The sequence below is a fragment of the Hemiscyllium ocellatum genome (genome assembly GCF_020745735.1).
Source record: "Hemiscyllium ocellatum isolate sHemOce1 chromosome 27 unlocalized genomic scaffold, sHemOce1.pat.X.cur. SUPER_27_unloc_15, whole genome shotgun sequence".
Lineage (NCBI taxonomy): Eukaryota > Metazoa > Chordata > Chondrichthyes > Orectolobiformes > Hemiscylliidae > Hemiscyllium > Hemiscyllium ocellatum.
The window spans coordinates 264684-273796 of NW_026867482.1; the positions used below are offsets into that span (position 1 = coordinate 264684).

At 46.8% G+C, this 9113-nt stretch overlaps 1 pseudogene; it reads right to left on the bottom strand.

Annotated features, from left to right (window-relative positions):
• Positions 1–302: 302 nt before the first annotated feature.
• The window catches only part of LOC132807363 (zinc finger protein 208-like), a 133343-nt pseudogene continuing 124532 nt past the window's right edge, over positions 303–9113 (bottom strand).

Below are 9113 nucleotides of genomic sequence, written 5' to 3' on the forward strand. Positions count from 1 at the left end.
TGTAATTGGATCTTTGTTACAGCCTTAACCCGGAGGAAGTATTGCCTCACTCAGCGATTTCAACCCATACCCTGTCTCCAAGTAAGTTTCTCCCCGCCCATCTGCGGGGAGGGAAAGAAGTGGGAGGAAGCAGGTGGAGTCAACTACACTGCTGTAGGGCTGCAGTCACGTGTAGGCCAGACCAGGGAAAGGATGCAGCTGGGACGACTGAGTGAATCCTTTCCCACAACAGCAGTTTCCTTCCCTAAAAAGGACGTGACTGAATCAGAATGGGGCTTCCCCCCACCCCGCTCGATGGTTTCATTGTTAGATTCTGACCTCCAGATTTCTGACCGAATTCCAAATCCGCGATCTGCTGCGGTGGGATTCAAACCTGGGAGTTCCAGAACTGGGTTGTTAGCCCAGTCCATAATGGCACTCGGCAGTCGCTCCTTCAATCCCCCTGTGATGGCACATGAACTCCTTGGTGCCTCCGCAGGGTGGCTGCCCGGGTAAAGCCCTTCCCACACTCGGGCAGCTGAAGGGCCTCTCCCCCGTGTGGACCCGCTGGTGCTTCACCAGGGCGGAGGAATCGCTGAAGGCCTTCCCACATTCGTGACAGCTGAAGGGCTTCTCCCCCGTGTGGACACGCTGGTGCTTCAGCAGGTCGGAGGAATTGCTAAAGGCCTTCCCACACTCGGGGCAGGGGAATGGCTTCTTCCCCGTGTGGACCCGTTGGTGCTTCAGTAGGGTGGAGGAATCGCTGAAGGCATTTCCGCACTCGGGACAGCTGAAGGGCTTCTCCCCGGTGTGGACCCGCTGGTGCGTGCGCAAGTTGCCCTTCTGAGTGAATCCCTTCCCACACTCAGGGCAGCAGAAAGGCTTCTCACCGATGTGGATCCGCTGGTGGATCAGCAGGACGGACATCTGGGTAAAGCCCTTCCCACACTCGGGGCAGCTGAAGGGCCTCTCCCCTGTGTGGACCCGCTGGTGCTTCAGCAGGGTGGAGGAATTGCTGAAGAGCTTGCCGCACTCTGTGCAGGGGAACGGCCTCTCCTGTGTGTGGACCCACTTGTGGGTCTGAAGGGAAGAGGAATCGTTGAAGGCCTTCCCACACTCGGGGCAGCTGAAAGGCTTCTCCCTAGTGTGGACCCGCTGGTGCATCCGCAACTTGCCCTCCTGAGTGAATCCCTTCCTGCACTCGGAACAAGTGAATGGCCTCTCCCCAGTGTGGACCCGCCAGTGGGTCAGGAGGGTGGAGGAGGTGCTGAAGGCCTTCCCACACACAGTGCAGGAGAACGGCCTCTCCCCCGTGTGGACCCGTCGGTGGGTCTGCAGGTCAGAAGAATAACTGAAGTCCTTCCCACAATCGGGGCAGCTGAAGGGCCTCTCCCCTGTGTGGACCCACCGGTGCCTCATAAGGGCAGAGGAATTGCTGAAGGCCTTCCCACACTTGGGGCAGATGAATGGCCTCTCTCCGGTGTGACTGCGCCGATGAATCTCCAGGGCAGATGGAGCACGGAAGCCTTTCCCGCAGTCACCACACTTCCACGATTCCTCCTCGGGGTGGGATTCCTCAGGTTTCTCCATGGCCGAAGCTCCAGCTGTACACAAATGCGTGTAGAGCCCCTCCTCACCGTGAATTCCTCTTTCCAGGCCGTAGAGCTGTTTCTGGCTTCACACTCAAGTGCGCTGCAACAGTCGGGTCTCTCATCCAGTCCGACTGATGCTGAAAACGTACTTAAACAGGAACCAAAAAACTTTGCTCCTTCTCACAGAATCACAGTAAAAAATTATTGCAGTCTCGATGGATTGACTGACCGTCAGATATTGATGACAAAGTGAGGATTGTAGTTACTGAACAGTCCGTGCTGAAACGTGCGGTGCTGGAAGAGCACAGCTGGTCAGACAGCATCCGAAGAGCAGGAAAGTTGACGTTTTAGGCATAAGCCCTTCATCTGTTAATTTTGAAACTTCCGTCCTCAGATCGTCAAATACTCTGTAAAAAGAGATTACAAAGTCATCAGCGTCAGTCCAGGGTAGAAATTCAGAACAAGCAACTCTACTTTCAGGGAAACATTCTTTTCTTTAGATATTCCACAAAATTGAAAGCACCATCTCACTCTCTCCCTCTGTTCTCACATTAACGTCCCTGGGAAGTGGGGGGAAGGAGACATCAAAGCATTAACACCGACACCAGAGAGAAACTGAACATACAAACGTGGCAAACGTTAGTAAAAAGCCAGATTCATAGAGATATACAGCACAGAGACAGACCCTTCGGTCAATCTCTTCCATGCCAACCAGATACCCAAAATCAATCTAGTCCCATTTGTCAGCACTTGGTCCATATCCCTCTGAACCCTTCCTATTCAAACACCCATCCCGATGGCTTTTAAGTGCTCTAATTGTACCAGCCTCCACCATTTCCTCTGGCAGCTCATTCCTGACATGCATCACATTCTGCATGAAAAAGTTGTCCCTTAGGTCCCTTTTAAATCTTCCCCCCAACTCCGCCTTAAACCTATTACCCTCTAGTTCTGTACTTCCCTATCCCAAGGAAAAGACCTTATCTATTTGACCCTATCCATGCCCCTCATGCTTTTATAAAAAGTTGACGTTTCAGGCATAAGCCCTTCATCTGTTAATTTTGAAACTTCCCAGGACTTCAGACTCTGGCGCGATGGGGAAAACAGCCCCATCCCATCCCTCCGTCCCTCCTCACCCGGGTAATTCAGACACATACCTGAGTTTGCAGAGTCTGCCCCCCCCCCCCGCCCTGGAATCACTCCAGCTGCTACAAGTGAACAGATGTTACCCCCACTCCCTCCCGGGATGAAGAGTTGCCCAGAGGGAGGGAGTTTCACTCTGAAACTGACAGGGCCACTTCCGCGTTGTGACGTCATAGGTGAAGCGATGGGGCGGGGAAAGGCCGACAACAGCTCCGCGCACTGCGCCTGCGCAGCCCTGCAGTTTGCAACAGGGTAATCCCTTCCTTTCAGAGAATTCCCAGAGTGTGGAAGCAGGCCACTCGGCCCAAGGAGTCCATACCGACCCTCCGAAGGGTAACCCATCTCCCTACCACCCTGACTAATGCACCTAACGTGCACATCCCTGGGCACTACGGGTAATTTAGCTTGGCCAATCCAACCTAACCTGGACAAAGTTAAAAATCAAGCACCCAACAGGTTTATTTGGAAGGACTGGTGTTAACAGCGCGGCTCCTTCATCAGGTGATTGTGGAGAATAAGGTCACAAGGCACAGAATTCATGGAAAAACATTACAGCGTCATGCCATTGAAATTACATATTGAACAGACCGGGATTAAGTATTTCATCGTTTAGAATGGGTTGCAGGTATCAATAATATGTAAATCCTAGAACATCCTGTCAATTACGTGTGTGCATGCATGAGGGAGAAAATTGTCTCTTTCTGTGCTGTATATCTCTGTGTCTATATGATAACAGATGCTTTATTTACGTTGGTGTAAATATTGTTATAAATCATACTAATAGTTATAGTTACTATTACTAAATGGGTACTAATAGTTAGATGTAAGGGAGAGAGTCCTGGGAAAACTCTATTTCTGGTTTACTTCCCAATGAACAAACATTTGAGCGCAGCATGGTGGCTCAGTGGTTAGTACTGCTACCTCACAGCACTAGGGAGTTAGGTGCATTAGGTAGGGGTAAATGTAGAGGAATGGGTCTGGGTTGGTTACTCTTTGGAGGATCAGTGTGGACTTTTTGGGTGGAAAGGCCTGTTTCCATACCATAGGAACCTAATCTAATTAAGCTGAAGGACCTATATATTTTTAAATTTTGTTTCATTTTTCTTGTTTGATTCCATGGTATGACTACACTTGTGTCTGATTGGTTTGAAAGACTGGGAGATTGTGCGTTGGGTCTCAATTCACTGAATGTTTTATTGTTCCAGAAGGTGGAAGGAATGGGGGGAATGGGGGGATGGGGTCAAAACCTCAGCAGAAATCCAGCAGAGCTGAGAGCAGACCCACATCTTACTCTGTTGGAACAGGAAAATCAACAGAGGATAGAGAAACCAGGAGCTGAAATCCGAGCTGACACCAGATTACTCTGTGATCTGTGCTTTCATTAGCACCTCTCCCATTATCCTGCTTTCCATTTGACTACCCCCTCAATATTCAGAATCCAATCCTTGTCATTCTGAAGCCATATCTCCGTTAGGAGTCTCAGATCATAATTATTCTCTTCAATGTGTGCAGTCGATTCACTCGCTTTTGTTACAATGCAGCACACATTCAGATACACCGTTTTTAGTTTCAGTTTTTGTGATCTTTAGAATCCAGTTTTGATTGCTGGTATATTTACTCTCGTTGTCCCTTTCTATCATTCTCTGATGTTAATTCTCCAGATCACGACATTGCTCACTGGCCTTGATTTGGATTGGCCGTGCTAAATTGCCCATAGATTCACTACTCTCCAGGAAAAGCAGTTCCTCCTCATCTCTCTCCTAAATCTACTCCCCCTCATCTTGAAGCCTGGTCTCATCTACCATCAGAAATGACTGGATAGGGTATGGCTTCATCCCCACAATTCAATGAATTTCCACTTTCCAAGATGTCTTCACTCACTCAGTTGCTGTCTCACAAACGAAAGATTTCATTGTAACTTCTTCTGTTCCAAATCAAGGCAAAACATCTTTGAAAGCTGCTCTGAAAGTCCAGTCTTCACAACCACACTTCTGCTTTCACCAAAGACGATTACAGACATATAGCACGGAAACAGACCCTTTGACCCAACTCATCTGTGCCAACAAGAAACCCTAAATTAATCTAAATCATCTGCCAGCATTTGGCCCATATCCCCCTAAACCCTTCCTCTTCATATTCCCATCCAGATGCCTTTTAAATTTTGTAGTAATTGTATCAGCCTCCACCACCCTCCGTGAAAAAGTTGCTCCTCAGGTCCCTTTTAAATCATTCCCTCTCACTGCAAACATATGCCGTCTAGTTTTGGACTCACCTAACCTGGGTACTCACCCTATTCTGCCCCTTATAAACATCTATAAGGTCACCCCTCAACCTCCAATGCTCCATGGAGAATTTCCCTGGCCTATTTAGCTTCTTCCTGTATCTCAAACACTCCAACTCTGGCAACAGCCTTGAAATCCTTTCTGAACCCTTTCAAAGTTTCACAACATCTTTCCTGTAGCAGGAAGACCAGAACTGTACACAGTATTCTAAAAGTGGCCTAACCAATGTCCTGTACAGCCACTCCATGACCTCCTAAGACTCACTTTCAAGGAACCATGAACCTGCACTCCAAGGTCTCTCTGTTCTGTGACACTCCCCTTCACTGTGTCAGTCCTGCCTGGATTGCTTGACCAAAATGCAACACTTCACATTTCTCTAAATTAAACTCCATCTGCCACTCCTCAGCCCATTGGCCCATCCGATCAATTCTAATTTACAGCAAACTCTTTTTCCTCTCTAATTCCCTGGAAGCTGAAAAATCTCCATCCCACGCAATCTCCCTCCATTCTCACTTTGTTGAACCTAATTCCTGCTGCATCTCATCCTGAAGGGTCTGGTTCATGCTGATGAACAGGGGTCACAAAGCTAGTTCCTTTTTTGGACTAAAAGCTTTTCCCTGGCTCAAGGAGACGCTGTTCATGACTTTTTTCAGAGAGGTAATAAACTGGCCAGGTTCTGATCAGTCTGGTTTGAACAGAGATGAAAAGAATTTTGAGAGACCTTTTGCTTATATCTAAACAGATGTGACTTCAGGCCAAATTGGTCATGTTTTAGTTTTAGTTCAGTCTTGAACTGGTTGCAAGTTCAACAGGGAGCTGTGTGGAAACTCTCTCTCTCTTTCCTGTCTCTCAACTTCAACCTATAAGCATGTGTCCCATTTATAATGGGTTTCAAAGGGAGTTGGCTTATTGGGACAGTTGTGTATATTCAGAACAGCATAACTGAGTCTAGTTGGATAGGCTGAGTTCTGTAGGAGTTCTTTATTCTGATCTTTGTGTTGCATTGTATAATTTTGAGAATACATTTTTTGACTGTTTTAAAATCTAGTAGTCAACTGAGCTCATTTACTCCAGATAATTTTCACTAGACACTGACTAAACCAAATTACAAAGTTATGGTCTGGGGCTGCCTGCTTAAAAATGTTTTGAGTGGTCTGGATTAGTCCTTAACACAGGCCCACACACTCACTCAGGGGAGATTTAATGGAAACATACAGAACATTGAAAGGCCTAAACAAAGTGGGCATTGGGAAGACGTTTCCATTAGTGGGAGAGACCAGGAGCTGAAAGGGACTAGAAAAGGGAAGACCTTTTAGAAGGGAGATAAGGAGAAACTTTTCAGCCTGAGAGTGGTGAATCCATGGAATTCATTGCCACATGAGGCTGTGGAGGCCAGTTCACTGAGGATATTTAAGACTGAGATAGATAAGTTCTTGAGTATCAAGGGTTACAGGAAGGAAGTGGGAGAATGGGATTGAGAAACATATCAGCCACGATTGTGTGGTATGAGCAGACCTGATGGGCTGAATGGCCTACTTTCTGCTCCTCTGTCTTATGGTCTCTTGCTGTCTTGGACACAGAGTGAGAGAATTGGGAGCAGGAGTAGGCCATTTGGTCTTTTGAGCATGCACCAGCACCGAACAGATCATAACTGGATGTGAATATACCTACATCTAGGTGGATAGGCTGGGACATTTTTCACTGAAGCACAGGAAGTTGAGAGGTTGCCTATGAAGTTTATAAAACCAAGAAGGGTGTCAGTTAGGTAAGTGGCTGGTGCTGTTTCCTTCAGGTGGGGATTTCAAGATTAGGGAGCAAACTTTTAAGGAGAGAGGAGAAAGATTTAAAAAAAGACATGAGGAACAACTTTTTTTTGAAAGAGAGTGGTGTGTCTGTGTGTGGAATCAAGGTCCTGAAGAAGTGATGGATATATGTACAGTAATAACATTTAAAAGACATTTGGATAAGTACATGAGTAGGAAAGGTTCAAAGGGATATGAGCCAAACTATGTCGGACGAGTTTAGTTTATAAATATAGCCAGCATGGACTAGCTGGACTGAAGTGTCTGTTTCTGTGCTGTATGACTCTGTAACTGTTCTGGTCTTAAAACCATTATTTTTGCCTTCCCCCATCACCATCCACTTCTTTGTTGTTCAGAAATCAGATGAACACAGGCTTGAATATATTCAATGACTGCCTGATCACAGAAAGCCATCCCAACTTCTGAATTCCTGCTAATATACCACTTGCCTTGCTGATTGCTTGCTACACCCTGTCTGACAACTGGCAGTGACTGGTGTGGAAGGACGCTGAGACCCCATTGTACATCCACACATCATTCCTGACGAAGGGCTCGTGACCAAATCACAAACACTCCTGGTCCTGGATGCTGCCTGACCTGCTGTGCTTTTCCAGCACCACACTTTTCGACTCTAATCTCCAGCATGTGCAGCCCTCACTTTCTCCACAGCCCAGTATATAACCATCTAAACAATGACCTTTTTTCGGCATTTTCTTCCACAGCAAAGGCAAAATCATCACATTGTGTTCATGCGTTTGCCAATGGAGACAGACCTGACCAACGTTTGCAGAGTCTGTTCCCCCAACCCCCGATTCACCCCATTTCCTTTCAGTTGCTGCAAGTCAACAATTGAAGCTCAGAATTTAGAAAAGAAACTGAAAATATAGTAAGAAAAGAGAGTGCCGTACTCACAGATGTTGGACAGAGGAAGGAGGTTGCAATCTAGAGTGAAGTTCAATCTTCATTCGGGGAGAGGAGCAACAACAGCAACTTCCGAGCTCATGTTCCAACTTCCGCATTCAGACAATAGGGGCGCTCTGATTGGCAGGAGGACCAGTCTCTTTCCGGTCCTCCAGTGCTTCCTATTGGTCCATCGAAAGAAGGGCACGAGCCGTGTGCGCGGACACCGAGCAGCTGGCGGCGCAGTTTTTTGCTGACTCCGAGGAGCATGCGCAGTGCTTGCTGACAGAGAGGCTGGAGATCCTGGGAGCTGGTATTACTGACAGGTTTGAAGTGTCCAAATGCCAGGAGGAGAAAAAAAGGCTGGAGCCACTTTCTTTTCCCCATCTGTGCTCGACTTCTTAGTCCTTTTGCATTTGTTTGGATGCTCACTTTTGTATATCTTTCCCCAAGGTTGGGGTCCTAAGGCTTAGGGCAAAGTTTAGGGTAAATGGGGAAAAATTTGAGGGACCTCGGATTAGAAATAAAAAAACAGTGTGAAAGTTAATTGGCCTCAAGAAATGCCCTCTCTTACACCCCAACAAAATAGATTGTTCACAGCCTATTGATCACTTAGTGGGAAGACTGTTGAGAAAACTTGAAGGGTTGAGAAACGACTTAAGGATGTTGTTAGGGTGGAGCTCCAGGGAGAGGCTGAATAGGCTGGGGCTGTTTTCCCTGAGTATTGGAGCTGAGGGGTAACCTTATAGAGGTTTATAAAATCATGAGGGCATAGATAATGTAAATAGACAAGGTATTTTCCCTGGGGTGGCAAGGTCCAGAAGTAGAAGACATTAGTTTTAGGTGAGAGGGAAAACTTAAAAGTGTCCTATGGGGCAACTTGTTTAGCGGAGAGTGGTGGGTGTATTGAATGAGCTGCCAGAGGAAATGGTACAATTACGACATTTATAGGATCTGGGACATGAACAGGAAGGTTTACAGGGATATGGGCAATGTACTGGCAAATGAGACGACATTGAATTTAGGACATCTGGTCAGCCCAGACCAAAGCCTTCCTTTCTGTGCTCTACAAACTCCGATTCTTTTTCGACGTAGTCAGAGCAATTTCACAAGACTAAAATAGGCCATTCACCCATTACAGCCCGTCCTCAACTGTGGCCTAGCTGCACATATTTCAATGCGAGTTTCAAAGATGTCTGCAGCTTTTTTATGAATTGATCATGCTTTAATAATGTTTCTGAATATATCATTTTAGCTATTCTTAATGTTAAAAATAAGCCATTTCCCAGGTAGAGTCAGCACCATCCAATTCTCTCTCCCTCTTCTTATCGGTTCCTGAATCCTGGCACCAGGCAGACACCAATATCATCTGGCCTCCTGCTGGCAACTGCAGAGAACAGAGACAATCCTTGACCCAA